Here is a 22,907-nt window from a genome sequence, read left to right as displayed (position 1 = left end):
TCGGGAAAGATGCAGCAAGAGTGCAAGCTTAGTGTCTATTCCTCATTTATCCACACTGCATCTTTGCATATCTTCTGGCAATTTCCATGCTGCTTGCTGAACACCAAAAATAAAACAAACAAAACCAAACAAACAAAAAAAAACCCTCCAACCAAACACCCTAAGCATTATAAAACCAGGGTGAAAAATCCTTCCTATCTAATTTTTCAGATGCAAGCATGCCTGTGGATTTTTCTCTGACAAATGAAGTTACATATGGTTTTCTCAGGTATAAGCAGAATGAAGCCTTAGTTGTGTATTTCCATTATATTCAGCATGATGCAGAAAACATTAGATTAGAGAGACATTTGTGGACATGCAGTTCCCAGTCTGGCAAAGATACAAGCACAAAAACACTGCCGTGAAGTTCAAGGAGGCAACTTGCTTTAGGAGAACTGCCCGTTACATGGAGAGTGCTCACTTGTTTGGGACCAGAATTGCTAGCGTCTGTTGTGCCTTCTGGAAATATCATTAACATGCCCTCAAATCAACTGTCCTCCAGTTCCGTGTGGGAGTTCAGGGAAAACAGGAAACAAAAAGCATGTGCCTGCTTAAAATAATTATTACCAGGGGCTAACCAAGAAAGTTGTTTCACATGCCATTAACTAAGCACATAAATAGTGTGTGGGGATGAAAACACGTGGACACAGACAAAGACACACATCATCACATCACATCAATCACACCAATCACATCACACCACTTTAAGCTGTTTCTGAGATCCCCAAGCCAAGACTAGGCCGAATGGTTTTTCGGAAGGTTTGGGGACACCATCTAGCGTTGGCATTTGGAAAACACATGGTGTGACCCAGTAAACCCCTGTTCCACCACTGGGAGACAGGTAGAGAGGTGGCAAGAAGACGTACCGACTCTGTTGCTACATCATTCTCCAGGACAAAGTGTAAAGCAAACAACCTGGATGACAACAAATGACACATCCCGGAGCCCAGCTTTCCAGGAAATGAGGTACAATGCTGTGACAATTTTAGTGCTCACCTTTTAGTGAATCAGGCAGCTGTCAGGCTCAGACAGCTTTGCTTTGCTAAGCTTTGTGCTAGCTGTCCAGACTGGTCTCAATGAAGCCTTTAGTTTAAAGGATGAGAGTTTTCTCTCCACTTTATTTACATTACTCATAAGAAGCGAGGAGGTTTGTTTTCATAGTTTCTGAAGACTAAGCATTAGAACAACATCTGAATGCATGCATATTTCACAGCCTAGTCTCACATGAGCAGTGTATTTCGTATGTGCATTTGTGCACAGAGGAACCGCCATTACAACAAGGGAGAGGTCTTCTTCCCATCTCCAGTCCCCCTCAGCAGACAACAAGTCTGGCAATGTCACTACTGTCCACTACAGCAACCTCAGAGGGTGCCACCATGGAGAGGCAGCCCTGCGGCATCACTGCTTCACTACTGCAGAGCTCTGAGGGCCTAAATGACTCTGTTAGGAACGGGAATGAGCCAAAGCAGAGAGTCCCCTGCTCCTCTGTCACTTCTGGGTAGAGGCCCTTGAGGTGGCTCATTTCAGTATCTCACCACAGCCTGGGAAAATGCTATATATTTTGCTTTCTTAGGCATCTCTGTCCCAAGCAGTCTCTTGAACAAAGACACAGAAAAGCTCAAAGCCACATCATAATTCAGGCCCTCCATGGTTTTATTTTCTTTGTTGATAGATCTGTACCAGGCCATCTCCCTCAATCTATCCTGCAAAGCAAGATGCTCATGACCAGGGAATTAAAAGAAAACCTCAAAGGCCAAAATTAAAAAAGAACTAGTATTATGCATTAGTACCTCTTTTCCCAAGAGTTTTGGGACCCTTTCCAGGCACTCCAGCACCATCCATAGTCTAAATACAAGCAGTCAAGGAGATAAAGGCTCAGAACAAAGCATCTCAGACAGAGGTCAGCCTGGTTTGCTTTGTGCCTGCAGAAATCTATACAAGAGATTCAAACATGCAAACACAGGGCCATGCACATAGCAGAAGACAACACCAAGTCAAACAGCAAAGTCAGTGAGAAATGCATGTACAAGAATTCCTTGTGGCTAAATTAAACAATTAAATAAAAAATAAGCATTATTTTAAGCTCTCACTTTCACTAGATATATACAATTAGCTCCTGCATAATTCCACTAATACTTTAGCACAGAACTTTAATCTTTTCTTACTTAAATATATAGAACTTAGAACTCAAACACAAGAGAAAAAATCTTATCCCGTGATTAACTCCATTAAAATCTGACTTGCTAAGATTTACTTGGCCCATTATTCTCAAAATGCACCAAAAAAGTCACTCAATATTTGCTGCTTTTATTCCTAAATATATAAACGAACATTTCTTTTCTAACATTTAACTCAACAAAGTTCAAGCAGACTGCAATGAATTCCAGCCCTCATGAAGACAGATTTTTATCTAGACTCAAAGATGCTGTGTTTCTTTCATTTCCAAAACCCTCATGTTTTAAAAAGTTAGACATGATTACGGATACATATGTGTTATTCAAGGGCGAACAAATGAGGTTTTGCACAGTTCTCAGATACACTGAAACCATCCTTAAACTGCTGAAAACCTGAAAGATGATTATTATAGTTATTTTTCATCAAACCTGTATGCAGGCACTATTCCTTGTTTTTTAATTTAATACCAAAATATGATAAGACTCACTGGAAAAAAAGCCAAGTTTGAAGTTAGCAGGGAGTAAAAACAGCATAATACTACATACCTGCTTACTTTTGGAGATGTGATCTGTCCCACTCACATCAAACTTTGGTGGGAAATGGACTTTTCCTTTCATCATGATTTTACTTTTGTTCTAAATGCGTAAGCAATTATGTTGTATATCTGCATTTTACCTGAGAGAGTTCCACCCCTACTGGATTGTAAATACGCTGACACGTTTATTTATTTAAATATTTAAGTATTAATTTACTTTCACTGTAACTGATACCCATCCCAAACACAAGTTCCAATAGGTAAATAATCTGAAATCCAGAGATGTCATGGACTGGTTAATGGTATGCAAATAGGTTCTGTCAAAGTTTATGCTTATTTATTTTTCTACCCTAGTTATTTCTAAAGCATATGACTGTCTTTTGGCAGTCATTGAAAGTCAACATTTCCACCATTGCTGCTATTGGAAAACAAACTATCAGTTACCCACTACGTGTGAAAATATATTCTCTGGGTATGGCATTTCTCTATTACATTTTAGGGAAATGTATGTGTGAGTATACATGCCATTTCTTTTAAAGGCTTGGTGAGCTATAGAAGGCAGGGCCAGGCACTCCAAATGCATAGGTGGGAGGTCTGTGATTCCTGAACCCTCCAGCAAACTGCAGAACTCGGCTGTTCTCCTGTTGTATTCAACCAACAAAGCAGACACAAATCCACACTGCAGCCCAATGCTCTCAGTTTGGCTTGAAAGACCTATGTTGTTGAATACTTTGTCCTTACATAGGCTGATTACACAGGTAGATGTCAAACAGCACATGCAGACTTATCTCTAATTAATTTTGTTTTCAAACATCTCCCTAATGTTACTCTCTCTCTCCTGCTTACTTTGCTAGAAAAAGTACAGTTATAAAACTACCAATTCACTTCCTTTTGTTTTCCGGTACTCCCTCTTGTATAGCAAAAACTAAAGCTGTAAGCTGTCTTATGAATGCTATTTTAATAAAACAGTTTATAAAATATGCCTGTATTCCTCCCACTTCTATCGTTTCAATAATTCTATTTATAGCCACTCACTTCCTTAAGCTTTTAAGTGTTATGAAGACATCCAACAGCATGTAAAGCACTTTGATCCTTGTTTTTCTGCAGCAGGCTGGGAAATCCCCATGAATAATAGTAAAGGAAATCTAGGGGTTTCCCTGAAGATCAATAAACTGAGCATCTTCTAAAGTACTGTGCAGCAGGAGTGCTAACAATCAAGCCGGGAATAATATATACAAGTAGGAGTGATTCAGTGGATATGCTGAGGCTAAGCCTTTGCAGGAAATTAGTAAAAACTAACACATAGCTCTTCAAGTAAGATTTCTCTTTTCTTGCCCTGCACCACATCCAACAAACAAGGAACCACAGATAATACTTCAGTGGCTTTCAGATTTGCATGTAGCAAGCAAGTGGCTGGAGCAGAGATGGACAAAATGTTCAAATATATCGTCACTTCACTGGAAAAAGGAGTAGCACAGGGAGAAAAAAGTATTCACAGATTATGAGTTAATTTATCCAAATGTATCTTAAAAAAAAGCATAGGAAGATCTTTTAAACTTCACAACAATTTGCTTTTCAGCATGTATTCCATTGGGAAATGGTCCCCATTTGTTCCCCTGTTTCAAAACAGAACATTTCAACTCACAGTTTTGAAAATGGGACCTAGTTTAAGAGTTAAAAAGAAAAAGAAGAATGGGGCTAAATAATCTGGAGGTAACAAAGAGGTATTAGTGAGGAATATGCAAAATTTTTGGTCTGAGGGAAATCCAAATTAATCTGGTGGCAGTTCTTGCTTTGCTTTGCAGAAAGTAGTTCTGTTTCAGTCAGACTTTAATCAATTTCTGTTCCTTGTTCAGTCAGCAGTTCCTCCCATCCAGTCAGCATGACAAAACTGAATTAATCACCCAGCCCTACCTAGTCTGGAATAACCTTTCTAAGAATAACCTTTCTAATAACAACTGAAATTTTTTGTTACACACAAGTGCAGGGATCCATGTCCTGAAGAGGTAATAACTGATTTTGCTTTATCTCTCTGACTTCAAGCACCATGAGTTCTGGATGCACTTCAGGTTCTCACTGAAATCCTACAGAGGTGTCGCACAACCTCCGTTACACCACGTGCATCTGCATTTCATGCAAACATTGTCTTTTCCCTTACTGAGCAGGTCAAATGTTGCTATGTAAACGGAGGGGATGTTGCTGCCTCATACTACTGCCAGGCAGACAGTGTTCAATAAGAAAAAGAAAAAGACCTATACGAAAACAAGAACAGATGAGAAAGTAAAGTGTGGCATCATACAAAAGACTATATGTTATATGGCTATTTGAGGACTTGAGCCGGTAAACACTGCCAATAATAAAACCAATGTAATGGGTGAAAAAAAGTTCAGTGTGTTTTACCCAGCTTCACCAACACCAAATACAGGTCCAGGTCAAAGACAGATGATGCGGCATTTCAGTCATGAACAGTGGAGTATTGCAATACTTTGTATTTCTACTGCCTCCACCACTTTAATGAAAATGCTTCCTCAAAACAGCTCTAGCGGCAAATAAAGAGTACATAACTGGCTGGTAATAACCGTGTCTCAGCCCCGATGCAATTATCATTTTCTTATCCTACATTAAACAGATCTGTAATAAAGGGGGGAGTAATTTTTGGAAAAAGGATATGCTTTCTTATTCTGTCTGAAAGCCACACTTACCATGTCCCTTTCCCCCGCCGCCCACATACATGGCCTTTTTGCAATGGCACATGTTCAAGTGTGTTTTGAGAGCAGCTTCTGAACCAGCATCCTGTAGGAAAGTAGACATGCCCCATTTCTGGGCTTGAGTGAGGTGTGAAATATATGGAGAACGATTCCCTTCACATTCAGGTTGGTCTTGGGCTTCTCAGAGATGCAAACTCAGGTTCCTAATAATTTCAAGGTAAAAACATAGAAGAAACTTGCAACCTTGGTGCCGAAGGACAGGACATAGTATGTAAGTGACATCTAGCTCTCACTTTAGCTGCCAAAATAATTTTTTGGGGCCTTCTTTTTTGGGGGTTGTGGACACTGAAAATGAGGAGACTGTAAAAGCAGAATCAACAGCAGAGTTTGAGGACAAAGAGATTTAAGAACTTTTAAGGTTTAATGTTTACTGAGCATTTGACTCAGGCTATCTTGTTAAACTACAAAACTTTGTGCTTCAGGACACAACAGCAAAAAAATATTTTTTAGATTGACATGAGACAAGACAATGGTTATTAATTTAACACACTGCAGGTAGTTTTCCAGTAGTTGGTAATCTTATATGTTGTACTACCCACCTGAAAATTTCTTTAATGGATTAGTTCTTTCACATTCTTTTTACTTGAGTGTCTCTGTGTCTGAACTTATCCTCATGGCAGTTTTCTGTATTTTCCAAGCTCCTAGGAGTTGCGGTCACTAACATCTAAGTTAGTGATAAATTTTAAACCTGCTAAAATTTATTCAGTCATCTGTTGCTCCAATTAACACAGAATTAATAGAAATACTATGTTATTGTGAATGTTAGAAGTTCATACATTTAAGGGACATATGCTCTGTATTTTTAAGCCAAGTGACTGACCTAATTGGTATCATCTTTATACATCTCATATCCTTCTCATAAATATCTTTCATGTTTGTTATTTTCAAGGATTATCTTCCACAAAGATCAACTGCCTTTTATCAAGCAGCCCACAATAATCCTCTTTCATAGTCACTAAACTGTATATTCATTTCTCTGCCCATGTGCTCCCTCGCATAACTTTTTAACTCCTTCTTTACAGGGAAATTGATCCATGATTTCAAGGCATGTACATCTGTATGTGCAGAAGGAAGCTTGCCTTGATGTTGTTGCTGGGCCTCCTCAGTGTGGAGCAATTCAGGTTCTGGGGTATTGTTATCTTACACTATGCAGTAGGAATTCACAAATAACCACAATAAACTCTGATTCATCTTTCTATTGCTGAATTTCACATTCCCCTCTCAAACACCTGAAAAGAACATTCTTAATCATAAAGCAAACAGATTTTCACTCAGACACCCAGGCTCAAAGTGGGAACTTAACTGTTTACTTTCCTTCACAATAATCCTGTTGGCTTGGTTTCTCATCTCACACTCAGTTTTGAATTTGTGAATCTCACACACTGAATTTGCTTGGATCCTTTCCGTGCTCTTACAGAACGTGCATGGTGTTGTCTCGGCTCATCTCTCTGGACACAGCATGTCTCATGCACCATTTAACTGCAAGCCCTGCTCTTGCTCTGTCCAATGCACAAATGAACGGGTTGAAGATGGCTTCTTACTGAGGAAGGCTGGTGCTTTGGGAAGGCTCAAGAACAGCCTGGAGGGACAGTTCATGTGGTGGAAGGGAGAGAGATCTCCTGCGGTGGGAACTAGTCAGACACCTACAAGGAAGTGTGGGAAAAGTCAGGAAAAGGAATCTGTGGACTCATGAATTTGTTATGTCTGGTGAAGAGGAAGATTCGAAGGTCGTGAGGAGGACAGATGATCCTGACCCAAGTCAGACTTATTCATAGCCCTGGCAGTAGTACAGTTCTCGTATTTAACAGAGATCCAGGGGGGACTTTAGAAAGGATTCTCAGATGACCATGGCCAAAGACAGATTAAAGATCAATATGGATGAAGCTGAATGGCTATAAGAAAGACATCAACGAAGTCTGAGAAAATCTTCCATTGAAGTTTTTCTTTGGTTATTGATCAGAATCAGAAAGTCTCCAGGTAGCAGGTAACAGTAAGAAATGCAGAAATTAAATGCATCTTCTACATCCAGAGCTAGAAGGCCAGAGCAAGTTGGTCTGAAACAAAGAAAAGGAGCTTTACCATTTGCTTCCTTGAATTTATGAAATAAAAGCAGGCTTCAAGCAGCAATTTAGCTGCAACACCTGCTGAGTTTAGGAAATATGGAGGGACAGGTGTGTCTGAGGGTGAGTCCCCACTTAGATAGTTCTCTTCTTGATGCCTATCACTTTTACTATGCATAAAAGCTATATGGATTATTTTTTATGTGATATCTTACTGAATTCAAAGAGTAGTTAGAGGTCTTAATAAAATTAACCACATTCCATCAGAAGTCTGAGCTACCAGCATGGATAATGAAGTGAAAGCCAGGTAAAAAATAAACAAAACACACACATACATACACAGACACCATGCCACACACACACACTCCCACACCCACCCTGAAAAATTTCTGCTCTCATTGAGATTTCTTCAAAATTATTGGGATTTTCTTATTCCTACATGTTGTTAATTTTTAAAACATATGAAATGTAGCTTTTAAGAAACACTTCCCATCTGCAAGGCACGTTGTGAAAACCACCTTTGCTGGTAGAAGGAATCTCATTGTGAAGGAAGCCCTCCAAAACAAATGTGACTTACTATGTTATGGGATCACAAATGTACTGTCCTTCTAAACACCTAAAAAGGTTTCTCTAGAAGCTCTACATAGGCTGGCAATGGGTACCCCTTTTCAGCTGCTAAAAATAAAATCCTAAATGGGAGGTTGCCCCATCTTGTCGGCCAACAGAAGGCCTGCACAGTCATGCCGTTCACTGCAGGCACCTTTTGTGCTTTATGTCACCGGCTTGTAAAGAAGGAGAGAGCTTGGAGTCAAATCTCGTTTACCCAGTTTCAGCAAGACACTTGATGTCTGTAACTTACCTTGCAAGGTTTTCCACTAGGACAAAATTCAAAGAACAAAGAAGTATATATCCTCTACAAATATCATTTCTGAGTGAAATAAGAAGTCATAAAAATATCAGTCTGGTAGAGGTGGGAACAAGAAAGAACACTACCAACATATTGCAACTGGTTTGGAGGGACTGGATGCAGAGCTCTCACTAATGTTTGAGACTGTCAACAAGGAAACCAGTTTTGATAAAACAACAGCTTGATCCAATATTTACTGAACCACAATCAAACATGTCTGCTCACTCAAATCAGCACAAAACGGGTTTTCTAATCCTTCTGAGACATTCCATTATTTGATTTCCTAAATGAAACAAGTTCTACATAGTGAAGAAAACATCAGTTATGCTTTTCTCCTGACTTCAGTCAATACTGGAAAGAGGACGCAGGAAAATACTTTGTGCAAAATAGGAAGGAACTCTGTGTTTTGTGATTCAGGAATTATTACATGGCAATAAAATACAACAAGATCAAGCAAAGTCCTTTACATTCATATCAAAGGCCTTCATTTTCTAGGGCTATCATCCAGCTTATAACTTCAAATTTCTCCAAAATGTAAAACAAATCACAAACCACTTCATGTCAAATCCCTGACCAATGCACGTGATTAGCAATGGCACAATGTTTCCAAACAGTTTACGAGATTGCAAAAGTGAGCCTTACATTTTTAGAAGAATGGACAACTAAGCCACTGCAACTGTTGCTGTGCATTTTGAGTGCATCAGGCTCTGTGTGGGAAAGTAAGTGTTTATTTACAGTTCCTAAGGTTACTGTAGAAGACTGTAACACAGCACGTGACCGGTTTTCTGTGTATGCCTTGGGAGGCTTATGGAGAGTCCCTATTAAATTTAAGAATGAATCAATATCCTGTAGAAATCTGTACAGTCTTCTGTAACGGAATCCCAATTACACAAGATCCTGGGTTAAACAGAGTTCAACTTCATCCTCCTGAGTAATGCTTCATACAAATTTTTGCCTTTTTCCAGATTAACCATCTTTTAAGTTTCTCTTCCCTAAATTGCTGGGTTCAGAGTTACAGGGAAACACTGCCTAAATGAAAACCAAAAGGTAGTCTGCCATTTTTACCTCAGCTGGGAAGAATTTCACCAACTGTACTTAACTTTGTTATTACTAGTATCTTATTGGCTGCAACTCTCTTCTATTTAACCAAAGACTTTGGATGTCACCCAAATGTTCACATAAATTATATTTTACTTAACTTGAGACAGACCTCACTTATATCTTATGGTCATAAAAAGACTTGGCAGTCTTTTATAACTCTCTTCTTTCTAAGATCAGTAGGATCTTGAATAATATTTTCTAGAAGTGATGTGCATTTTTATTGTTATTGATAAAGTGACTGTCAAGATAAAGGTCACAAGCAGAATAAGTTTCTTCTAAGGCACAGTACACAAAGAAAAACAGTTATTATTTCAAGCCACAACACATTTTAATACACTGGGTAGTATATTGATCTTATTCATATCGTAAAAGACTCCTACTTAAATAATGTAGCTTTGCTCCGAACTTAAATGCCATGGGCTTGATTATGTTGCCTCTAATACCTGTGTAGGCATTGCTTACAAGACACAACAGTGGTGGTGTGGTCTGTACCACTGCAACACTGCTCCAGTTGTCAGCTCCTTAACAAAGTTATTGTTAAAGCTGGTGGGCCTAGTGCTTGGGTGGGGGAGAAAAGGGTGCATGCACACATTCTCTAGTGAAACAGCAACTTGGTTGTTATATATAAAGAATCCTTTTAAACACAGGAAAAGTAAGAACATCACTTCAAGTGTAGCCTACAGACTCTGTAACTCATCTTCCTAGAATTTGGCACTTCCTAGAATTTGGGTTTTCTCTATATTTTTAGAAAGTCTGCTTCTGTGGGATGAAAGATCATTGAGAAGGTTAGAAGGCTGTTTAATTTTTCTAGATAAACTCACATACCACAATTCTCCAATGTGTTGTTCAGCTTTACAAGCTTGCTGAACTAGTCAGCAATAGTTAGTTCCATGGAGTTATTTTATATCTCTTTTTTCCTCCTTTGTTTTTATTTTTCCCCGCTGCCAGGAAGAAGAGAGTTTTCTCAAAGGATACTTCTGTTCCTTTAATCAGCAGCCCCTCAGGCAAATACACCCCAATCATGTGACAGCATTCTCCTAGTGCTCTTTTGTGAAATAGTTTTGTAAAATGTTGCAGATCTCACATAGTGATTGATAGCTTCACTCGGAATGTGTCAGGAGATTTTAAAAAACCCTCAGTTTTAATTGTACATCCCACTTGCCTGTCCTGTTAACATGTTCAGTCACAACAATCCGACACAATGACAGGACCCTTAATGCCACCTGATTTCAGCAGGGTATAAAGACAAAGAAATCAATGGCAATTGCTGAAAACCATCTTTAGAAAACACCACAGGAAACCCACATCTCTTTGAGGAAACATATTCAGTTTAGTCCAGTTATGTGTCATTGGGGCACTAATAGAAAGTTGATAACAATACAGATCTTCCCATCATGTCTTGTGAGAGAAGATGGACCTTGACAGCTACAGAACAGTATCACAGTGACACACGTCTGCACATCAGCTCAGCACATGGACTACTATTCAGGATGACTCCCTTGTTTCAAGGAGTTTTATTTTCTCAATCTTATTTTCTTCAGCTCATAAGGAGAGCTCCCTTCTAGCAACCCGTGGCTCTTCTGAAAAATGATACATGCCTGCAAACCAAAGCCACAGAGGACCATGTACACTCACAAGACCTCCACACAAAACAGGTAAGAAAAAGCTATCAACAGACATTTCCTATGAAATAATGAACTTCCTTATCATTTTATTTTCAAACTGCTACATTTTCATGGTGTCTGATAATCACAGAGAGCTCTTCTCCTCTCAGGATATACAAACCACAGGATTCCAATGACTCACACCAAAAACGCTTTCAAACACACGGAGGACGGAAGGGCATGCTGTTTCTGCATTAAAGCTTCCTGCCAAAGCCCAAAACTATGCACACACAAATATATTTGGACAAAGTTTTAACAACAACGAGAAAATCACCTCACTGTAACCCTTCCGGTGAGACAGTCTTGCCCATCTTATGAACTGCCTGATTGCATCCTGTTTGCCATACACTTCCTTTTCGACAATCACAGCTGAGAGCAAGATACTTGTGAAACTGTTGTTCGCACACAGTGGTGAAACATCGACTGCTTAATGCAAGGATGTAAAACCTGTCTTGACTGATGATCAGCAGAAAAGGTGACTGGGCTGAAATTTTGAGTGTTTGGACAGGGCCTACAATTTATTACATCTTTATATGATCTTTATCACAGTAAGCTCCTAACTGTTCAAGCTCTTAGTCTAAAATCAAAAGTATATTAAAAAGTCAAATGAAGTTGTATCTTCTTGGAACTGTAAAGGTAAATCCTACAGCTGTGGCAACTTCTCCAGAGCAGGAGTACTGAGATCAATGCTCTGTACTATATAGGAATCGTTATGGGGAAAGCTTAAAGAAAAATGCCTGGTGAGACCAAATATATAGGGTGGTGAAAGTACAGTCTAATGCTGTTGTTGTCACTAAAGGCATTTGTCCTTTTCCACAGTGCTTCTCTGGACATGTGACATTACACTCACTTTCTGTTTAACAACTAGATCGCACTGCAGGGCAATTACATCTGTCCAGCTACACCTTCCTCAAAGAGAAGGCTGAGTATCCCTGGAGTATCTGTTTTCACTGAATTTAGGTAATTTCTCAGGCCATGGCTTGGAGTCAGCAGAAGCTCAAACAAAATAGAGCAGATAAGTGTGAATGGTTTACAAAACAGTAAACTTCAGATTCAAATAAACACCAGGGGCCAGCAGAAGACCTGCATTCTGAAATTCTTAAAATAGATTTAGCTGATATTCTGTACAAGACTGAATGCCTGCCTTAAGGGAAATGTGTGAATGGAAGTCACACAAACCTCTGAGCTCTGAACTAGTCCTAGAAGTGCAACGTGAGACAGTGATGGGCTTATAGAGGACTTCAACTTTTGCAACCTGAATTTTGCATTCTCTGCAGCTGCAGGTCCACTGCTTTCAGTAATTTGAAGTTAATTTGTGTATGCTGCAGTTCCCAGATCCCAAGTGCCAACCCTTTATTGGCGGCAGCTCCATTACTGAGGACAGAGGTAAATGCTATAGCACTGAAACTACACCCTTCATATAGGCAGAATTTCTGAATACAGACAGAGCAGTAGGGATCCCAAGCAAGGGGGACTGGTGATTTGTGGGCTAGGATAATACATATTTAGGGGAAATCTCTGGGTGGCTGACAAGAAAACTGTATGGATAAAATACAAGCATTGCAAGGGTACGGTGAAGACAAGAGGCAGAAGGTCTCACAGTTTAGGAGAATGATAACCATCTTTATGCACCCAATTCACAGACATATTATTATCAGTGTGTGGAAAGCAGATGACAACAATTTCTCTGGGGTGATGAGTACATCCAACAGTTTATGGTTTTGTCACTCCCACAGAGAATTACTGTGCTCATTTCCCTCCTTCTATCAGTTGAATTTGCAGCTGATGGAACTGAAAATAATACAGCTTTTTATTATTCTTCTCCTAAGGTTTCAATGTAAAATTCAGGGAGCATAGAACACCATACATGAAAGATTTAACGGGCTTTCCCTGTTGCCATTCTTGCCTTTAAACCCTTCCTCCCCATTAAAAATTATTATGGGATATTCCTTCTCATTTATCCATATAGATTCAGGCATATTTTCATGCAGTTACTGTATAAGACCTTTAAAGGGCCTTGAAGAAAATAATTTTATAAATGCATAGTATTATTACTGAAACATTGGGTTTCTTTACCCTATTTGTCTTAAATTCCCATTCAAACTATTCCCTACACAAAAATTTTCCGAAGAAACCAAAATCATAACCTGCTTTTCATGTAGATAATGAAAAGCAGTGATTGCTGAGCCAGCTGTTAGTTCCTTGTTCTCTGCATCCCATTTGGTAGCTCAAAATCTGCATCATTCTGGGTATTTGAAGGAAGTGTAAACTTAGTATCTAAGCAAGAGGGGTATGTGCATGTTGTAACAAGACAATAGGTTCTTGAAATAAAGGAAAAGCATGCTAGGTGTACTCTGTTGTGAATTTCAGATTTTTAAAGCTAGATTTAAATAAGACTTTTGAAACACGGTCCTGTATAACATTCTCTTAAGTGAGCATCATTTAGATTATACTGTTCTAAGATGGTTGCTGAGCATTTCGGAAAAGGACACTTCAAGCAACGATGACACAAATGTCAAACAGGATGTAAGTATTCAGTAAGTTTTCCTGGGTCTAAACCAGTCAAGTATTCAATATTCAGCATTCTTGTTAAAAACTTAGATGATGGAAGAATGAATGTGTTTATTGTACCATCCATGTGGTATGAGCTGCAAGGTTAGATGTGATGGAGAGCAAGGTTAGAGTTCAGCATAGTTTTTAAACATTAAAAAAAAGGTCTGGAAACACTGGGTTCAATTTCCAGCAATGACAAGTGCAAAATTCTAGACTAACAATGGCAATCAAATGGTTCAAATGCAGGGTGGGAAAACACAGGAGAGTGTAGCCCTGCAGAAGGGCATCTGGAGGTAGGTGGTTTCTAAATCAGACAAGCCAAAGTCTTACATTGTGGCAAGAAAGGCAGAGAGCTCACACTGAGACATATGATGAGGTGGTCCAACTCAAAAGACCCAAGGAGAACTTGCTTGTGCTCCACTGATACATCTTCAAACTGTTTTTGTGCTCAGTTTTAGGCATCCTCTCATAAGAAAGGTGAAATATACCTACAGTTACATACATTGCAAATGGAGATCCATATGAGAAGAATGAAGATGATCAGAGGGCTAGAAAGTACAGCTGATAAGCAAAAACTGAAAGACATGAAGTCATCTGCTTGAGAAAGGACTAAAGGAAGGTGAGAACAAGAGTACAATTGAGAAGCTTACGGAATTTGCACTAAGGGAGGTGGAGATCAGACATTAATGGCATGGTCTGTGTGACTCAGGTCACCTGGAGAATCTGTGAAGACTCCCCACCAAACATTCTTGTAGACACAACAAACAAATAATCCTCACTAATAAGTCTCAGAAACAAGGAGATGAACAAGATTTGTGTCTGAACCTGCTCCAGACCTTCCAGCATGTTACAGAGGCACTGAAGTGGCAGAAAGTTTTTAGGACTTCTGGGAGGAGTAGGGGGTTTAAACACACAAAGATAAGTTGCACGGGTATCTTAATTTGGCCAGTCTTGAAGGCCATTTTCCTAGACCCTCAACCAAAACTAGATATTCAAAAAAGACCAAAAATCAATTCAAGTGAAAAAAACTTAGCTTTAATTGAACTAAAATTAGAACACTTCATTAACTGGGAAAACTCTGAGCATCTAGGTCAGACAGTCTAGAAATAGAAAATTTTATATGCATTTCTTCCCCCAACCACGGCGTCTCTGCCAGCAGATACTCGTGTCCATGACTGGCTGCAGCCAACTCATTGGCTTTGTGAGGAACAGTAGACTCTTCCGAGTACTCTGTGGGAAATTCCCTTTCCAGCCCTCTGATGCCTGGACATCTGGTGCCTACCAAGGCAACAGCAACCTACGCTCCTTTTCCTTCCAGAGGGTTGAAGTCAACCTTTTCACTTCTTAATGGAACACAACATATCACTTAAAACACCCAGGCAACACAAACATCACCCGTCACACTTCATGGTGGAAAGCATACTGAATTAAGACGTCAGTAAACAAGCATTTCTAGAGTGTAAGGCCAAAGGGAACTACCACTGTCATCCAGGCTAGCCACTTAAATAACACAGGTGACCAAATTTCTCTGCATTATTTTTTATCTGACAGAGAGGAGCTTTTTCTTTTAAGCACCAAAATTCTAAATTAAAAGTTACATCTGAAGAACCTGCAACATTTTTTGACACAGTGTTCCAAAGATTAGTTAGCCTCACTGCTGAAAATCTGCATTTCGTTTCTGATCTTCATTTGTCATGCTTCTGTTGTCGTTCACTGGTTCCTGTGATATTTTCACCTTCCAAGTTTAAGAGATAGAAGCCAAAGGCTTGCTCACTATTTGAGTGCTGACAGGTTGTGATCAAATCATCTCCTGACTTCCTCTTTGGTAAACCAACTATTTTGAGTCTGCTAGTGTGGGACATGTTTTTCAAGCTGTTACTCATCCCTGTGGCTTCTTCATCAACCCACTGTATTTTATCAACATCATTAATAGTACTGCAGAAATAGTTGCATCAGTGGCACACATAGAAAATTAAAAAAAAAAAAAAAGAGCAAAAAAAGCCAAAGCTTCATTTCCATTTAATACCTCGCAATACATTTCTTAAGCTATTTTGGCACTGGCATTATGGGGGAACTTATAAACTACCCACAAATATCTTGTCCCTTGTTCCCATTTAGACAACACTGCCTACTTTCTCACTCTGAGCTAACATACAGTGTTACATATATCTAGATATTTAAATCAGATTTCTAAATCCTTAATGCAGTCTCTTCACAGTTCAGCAGTTCTCCAATACTTGTCTTATGCAGACTTTAAATACTAGCCTTTTCTAAGTTATTGACAGAAGTGTCAAATGTACTAGACTCTAAGCTTAACTGAATGGAAATGGGAAAAGCATTTCAATAGTTGCTCCTGAATTTATAAAACTGTGGCAATTTTCTATTTGCATGATTATGTTTCTGAATTTTCATCTTTTGTTTCTGACAAGTTTTTGTTTGTATAGCTCTGTGTGTATGCATCTGTATACAAACAGCTAGCGCAAAAATCTTTTGATTAATATTTTTGACAGGAATAATGTTTTCTGACAAAATCACATTTCAATACAGGGCCCATATTGACAGGATTTTTTAACTTGCGTTTTCATATGGTCAAAATTTGCTATTGACATTTTAATAAAGGAAACTCAGATTTCTCAGTTCAAGCAATTTTCAGTGTTTATTTAGGAGATGTTTAGAAACCTTAAAACAACTAATAACAGAAGAAAATATTTTAATACCAAAACACCTCGAAATTTTTTAAAAAGCATCACCCAAAGGTACTTTCAAAGGGTTCGTTCCCCCAGTGTATTTCAAAGGTTTCCTTTATTTCATTCTCCTTTGAAACTGACTGTAATTGTAAGATTTCCTAGGAAACAAAAAATACTGTACGCAGCCAACTCTTTACATTTGCACCTCAGTCAGTTCTCAAAGGGCTGTGGGGCAGGTCACAAGGATAACACCCCCCCATCCCACTCCCGCTCCCGATGCTGCAAAACAGGAATGAATTGTAAAACATGGTAGCAAAACAATTACTCACACGGATGCCAGGCATTTGGGATGGTATGATTCACATGCTTTATTGTGACTGCCTGAAGAACGACAACACCATCTCACAAGGCCAGGGAAACTGTGCCAGCCAGCTGCCCACTTGCGGTTCGGGCAGGACTTGCCCGCTAACAGCAATTGCAAATAACACAGTAGAAAAGCACCACTGAAGCCCTGTGCGACCTGCACCCTCAGTCCCGTTAAGCATCTCTCTGGAATCTTTCAGCACCTTGCAGAGACACCACCCAGCAGTACAGCTCTGCTCTCTTAACACCAAGTGCTGCCAGGGTGCAGTGACGACCTCACCAGACCCTCTTCATTTTCCTTGCCAGGGGGCTGCCTGAAGAGCCTATAACTGGCTCAGAGATACCAAAGTAAATCCCAACAGCTAATTTTCTTGCCCTCACAGGACCAGCAGCCTTGCCCCAGTCTTTCACATCTGCAGCCAGTGTTTTGTGTGGGTGGGAGAGCCACTGTCTGCATGGGGAAGTCTGAACTGCTCCCAGCATGGTGTGTACTTTCTGTTTACTCCAGCATAGCTGATAGGGCTTTTTGTTTGTTTTTCACCTTTCTTGTTTCAGAGCTCCCTTTTCCTTGAAGATACCACAGGCATCTCTAAGTCTTCCCATGGATTTCTCCCTTCAGCGAAACAGGAGACCTGAGCTCCTTCCTCCTGCTCCTGGCACTTACACATGCCTGCTTGAGTTTTCCTGACAGTCTCATGATGAGACCCAGTAAAGACTGAAGTTTCTAAACGGACGTCAGCTGAGTTCACGCATGCAAACAAGTCCCAAAAAATGCACAAAGCAAGAGTTACAGCCTGGTAATTTTTTTCCTGCAGCTTGCATGTAGCCCCAGAGGCAGAAAGAGTCAATGTGATGTGCTGAACAAAGCCATCATGGTGAGAGATTTATAGGGTCCAAGTCTACCACAGGTACAGATGGTGTTGGAATTAAAGGCCCCTACCCCTCACAGTGATTTCTGGATGACTAATCTGATATCTTGTGCCAGCACATGCTCAACCTACTACTTCCTCTGGTCTCAGGAGGCCGTTTTCCTTTCCCCACACCCCTGTTGGCACAGAGGGACCTCAGCCGCCAAAGGGCTGGAATATTTTTCCAATGAACATTCACCTTGGCTGCTTTTTCAGGTGAGAGGATTTGTTTATGGATCTACTTTCTGCCTACAAGACATGCACCAGGTCTCCACAGCAAAGAAAATAATTGCCAGCAAGTGGTGAGGCAGAGGGGGTTCGGTAAGACAACTCTAGGAGCAAAGCACATTTTCACAGGGTTTGCTGAGCTCCATGCTGGGTGTGGCGTACGCGCTGCTGTCAAAAAGCGTCCAGGGAAGACTGTGGTATTTTACAGACCATGTTATCAAGTTCAACAATGATGAGGAAGTGTGTGGGTGGCAAGGGATAGCCAAAGTTCCTCTTTTCACAGTTGGCCAATTCCACCACCCTCATGTAGACGGAATTGTCCCCATTGATTTTATATTTACCACGGAAATCCTGCTTGTTGCAGTTCTGCTCAATGCCAGCTCTTCTCCTTGAAGGTTGTTCTCATCAGCCTGCTAACACTTCCTTTACCTGAAAATTTTAACATTAAGTTCACAACACACTTAAGTAGCCAAACCTACTATTTACTTTTCCTGCCTTTTATTTTTTCATGAACAGCAATACATTTTCTAGTGTTTTCTACTATCTGTAGACTGTGCTACCTCCTTTCAAGGTTCTTGTAACCACAAAGGAATGTAAGAATGAGTCCCATTAACACTGTCATGTGCTTGAAGCAATTTTAAAAACTTAGGCAATAGGCAGCTCCATGAACTATTACACTAGATACAAGCAACAAACCTAGAGACCCACTTTTAAGACACTCCCCTGGGTATCACAGCAAGTTGTGTGGTTTCAGATGCATGTTTCTTTAGCTGAAAGGAAGAAGAGAAATCTTGAAATAAGTCACCTCTCTACACATGCAAATAATTAACAATTTTTGCTAAGTCACAAAAGCACTGTCCTTCATGTAATTATCTTATAAGGATCTTTTGAGGCTTTTCCTTTTTTTTTTCCCCTATATGCTTTTTGCATTCATCCAAATATTTGGATCTTGACCGTGAATGAAACTGCCCCAGATGTAAAATTTTCTTCTAGGTAGAAAAAATTACTGATTCAGATAAAATTTGCAACAACAGGCTAACTCAAGACTCAGACAACACTTGCATGACTTACTTTCCAAATCTTCTGCTTCTGGTGGAACCAGAAAATAATGCAAGAAAGGATATTAAAATAAAGTTAACTAAACATCTATAAAAATACTGGGTTTCAGTCACTTTAAGGTTTGGCTGAGCATCTGATTCTATGTATATATCCCAAGAGCTTCTTAAATAGTAACCTGTGTTTTCAAAATAAATATTGTCTGGCAGCTTTGTTTTGCATTAATAGATGGGGCCATGGGCAATTTGAAGACAACCTTTCCAAGATATCAGGAAATAGCCCATGCACTTCAGAAGATAAGTGGTTTCAGAAGCATTACAAATTAATTAGGAGGTCTACCCCTTGTCTCTCATAGTAAGATTCAAAGAATGATTTCAATAATTCAGGCACAAAGGAAACTGAGGGCAATGCCAAAAAAGCCCAGTTAATTCACATAGTCCCTAGTTAGGGGTGGGTCTAGCTCATTAGGGGCCTTTTTTAATATTACAAACACATCTGTCAGAGCAACAGACCTAGGAATATGTTGGAATTTTCGATGAGTTAGAAAACTGTATTAAAAAGTATTACCCCTGAGACTGCCAGAAAAAAACAAGTATCTGCTTTTCTTGACACCTTATGCTGAGACGTCTCCTCATGGCGTAAGTCTACCTTATTGTTAACTATTGGTAACTACCTTTCAGCAATTGCACTGACACACTGTGTGCCCCATAGGAAATGCAGGTATAAAAACCCTCAAGGCTTAGTATTTGCTTAGATTGACATAAACCAGTATAACAGCATCAGGGCCTCAGCTGATCTGTATCAGATTAAATTTTGGACTACATAATATTAACACCATCTCACTTACTCATAATCAGACAAGGCAATTGCCTTCAAGGAAAGTCATTAAACATGACCACATCTAGGACATAGTGTGGCTGGCCTGTGACTCAGCTTAAACTGTGCTTTTTCCGTGCAAAATACTTACAGGCTGCTGAGAATGAATGGGCTCACTGAGAAAGGACTTTTTTTTTCTTTTTTATAAAAGCAAGCGTATTGACACAGAAAAGCTCACTCACTGTAGTCTGCACCAGGCTTTCCACAACCACCAGCCTTCTGGCTAGCCTTAATTTCTCCTTCTTCTCCCTCAATATGTGCACCCTGCATTAAAAGCTGCCTCAACTTCTTCTAACTGAGATGAACCTCCATCATTGCTTTGAAACTAGGGTGTCTCCTCCCCAGCACATACAGGCACAGGAGATGTGGTGGGAGCCGTTCTCCGGGTGCAGTTTCCCATGCCCTGACCGCCTTTTGCTGGTGCCATGACAGGCGTGCTGCCATGTGGCTGAATGCCACAGACACTCCCTTCCCCTCAGCACCCACTTTCCACTGCACCTGAGCTTTAGTAAATCGAGCTGTGTTGAGTTTGCAAGGTTATCATGTCTATAATCAAGCCCCAGAGATCCAGCTTTTGTCTCAGAGGCTGGAGTAAATGACAGTCATTATAACCATTAACCACGATAACCACTTCCCCAACTAACCACACACATGAAAGCTGATTTATCAGACACCTGCCTGTTTCTAGCTGCTGAAATACATGCAATGCTCTTCTCAGCAGTATGGATTCTCAGAAAAGTTGTTCATTGGTACTAGAGTGCAAAGGGTGTGTCACCTGGAACATCTGCATTTGGGGCAAAAAAGACGTGTTCAGCTGAATTCAGCTGTCTGCTGCCAGCTGGCTTTCCTTGGGTGAAATTCAGAGCTGAATACAGACACAGACAGACAGAAAGACAGTCAAGAGCAGGTACAGACATGACAGGAATATACAAAATTTCTGTGAATGGCACACTTATCTGACCAGACAGCAAGTACAGCAGGGAGGAAGGTCAAGCAAACACTAGCTAGCTATTTTTCAGACTGATAGAAGCTGTAATATGCACTGTCCAAATTTAATTCGTTCAAACAAATGCCTTGTTGCACTCAATGTATCTCATGGGTCTCGTTTTTACTGCTTTAGGAAACAATATTGGTCATGCTTTCTTCCTTTTCCTATGTTTTGGATTTACGATCTATTTTGGGTTTAAAAAGGGTCCTGGGATTTTTCTTCCTGTTACTCACAATAATTAAATACTGTTTATGTACTTCAGAGTGAAAAGCTTTCCAAATTATTTTTTCCTTTGATTATTAATCATGATCTGCTGGAGATTTGGGGAGCGGGGGGTGGTGGTGTTATCTTTTTCTTTCTTTTTCTTTTTTTTTCTCTCTTTTTTTCCATGATTCAGTCCTTTCTTTGTGTTCATCTGGTTGTTCTTAGTAACTTGCATGACAGGCTTACCTTTCACTCCTACAATATTTGGCACCTGTCCTTCAGAGCTTGTTTTTTTGTCTCTGTGCTTCTGCCTTCTCCTTGGGCAACAAAATAATTTCTGTCATCCTGTTGATTCTATCCATAAACACCTCTTATTTAGTGTCTGTTCCAGCCAGATTAAGTTTTGTTTCCTTTTTCATCTTGTTCTTGAAGTTCTTCTCAACAACTTCTGGTATCTGTACTCCCTTCCATATCATAGATGATATCTTTGGCTTATTATGCTCTCAATATAGAAACCCTTCCTTCGTTCTGTTTTCATTTAGTCCATTTCCCTCCATCCTCTCCCTTGCTGGGGCCTTTAGTCTTAATTACAATACTGAAGGTCCCTCCTATATGATTTTCTCTGAATCTCCAAGGCCATTCAAAATGCAAAGTCAAGATAATATTCCAGGCTTACAATTTTCTCCAAGTCTCTTCTGCTAGCTCTTAGGCCATGATATAATTTTCCTCGTATCCTGTTGTGAGAGTTTTCCCAACACTGTTATTGATCTGCTTTTCTCTCTTGTTCTGCCATTTCATACCCAATGTACCTACCCACTCTGTGATGCAAAACTGCCTTGCTCATTTACCCATAAGCATCTTTCATAGTTTCGTCCCATGTAGTTTCCTCATTCAGATGAGATTTGAGGAAGTAAAAGCATTGCATGCGTGGCTCGCAATCAATAACCTCGGACATACCATTAAAATCTTGCATCATTTTTGGATGATCCCTTTGCCTTGATTTTCCATTTATTCTTTGGGACACAAGACCTCAGCCCATGGCTTTCATCGGCCCCCAGGTGTACCACTTCTCCAGAGCCCACTGGGGTGTAAATCACCTGTATAGCCATAGGGGGTGGGCAGCATCCATTTACATACCAAAGGGTTTGGGCCTGGGGTTATCTGCCTGTTGCCACTTGGTTCTGTAGTGCCAGCTGCACAGATTCCACACATGTGGAGCTATTTTAATCCAGCTAATAATGAATAAATAAAATAATTTGGATTAAAACTGTCCTACTCAAACCTGTGTATATTTCATTTAGGTGTCGTTACACCCTTTTCATTTTGGAAAAAGACTTGTGTGATGCAAATTGTAGGCAACTTCAGTATTAAAAACTCCTTATTTCAGTTATTCAGTCATTAAATCTTAGCGTTTCCAGATTTGTAAAGCCTTTTTCACTCTCATCTGTTAAAAGAGAATGTAAGGGTGGGGATCATGACCCGTGGATCCCTCTTACTGATGTTCAATAGCCAGCTGGCAAATGCTGTTTGTTTATTTATTAGGTATGGGAAAACATTTTTAACTGAACCACTGAACACAGGTGCTTTGGTTGTTTATGCCCGTTCATACAACTCTAAGCCTTATTTAAACACATGGGGAAAGGGTTTCCTTGAGACTCAAGACACCAGGACCCTGGTGTAAAGTATGATTGCCCATAACCTGTTTTAAATCTTCTGTCCTTCCTGAAAGCTCATGCACCCAGAGGCAGAATCAAGGAAATCCAGGCCTGGCAAGACAAAACATCTGAAGCCTGAG

At 39.9% G+C, this 22,907-nt stretch overlaps 1 long non-coding RNA gene across 1 annotated transcript in view; it reads left to right on the top strand.

Moving 5' to 3' along the window:
• Positions 1-22,907, top strand: part of LOC308056704 — an 87,050-nt gene that overhangs the window by 8,207 nt on the left and 55,936 nt on the right. Inside the window, exon 1 of the long non-coding RNA XR_013924932.1 lies at positions 1-22,907. This exon is cut by the window's left edge and continues 8,207 nt beyond it. This is a non-coding gene — a long non-coding RNA (uncharacterized lncRNA).

The sequence above is a fragment of the Falco punctatus genome, assembly GCF_963210335.1.
Source record: "Falco punctatus genome assembly, chromosome: Z".
In the NCBI taxonomy this organism is placed as follows: domain Eukaryota; kingdom Metazoa; phylum Chordata; class Aves; order Falconiformes; family Falconidae; genus Falco; species Falco punctatus.
Note: the sequence above shows the minus strand (reverse complement) of the source record. Positions and strands in the feature narration are given on the sequence as shown.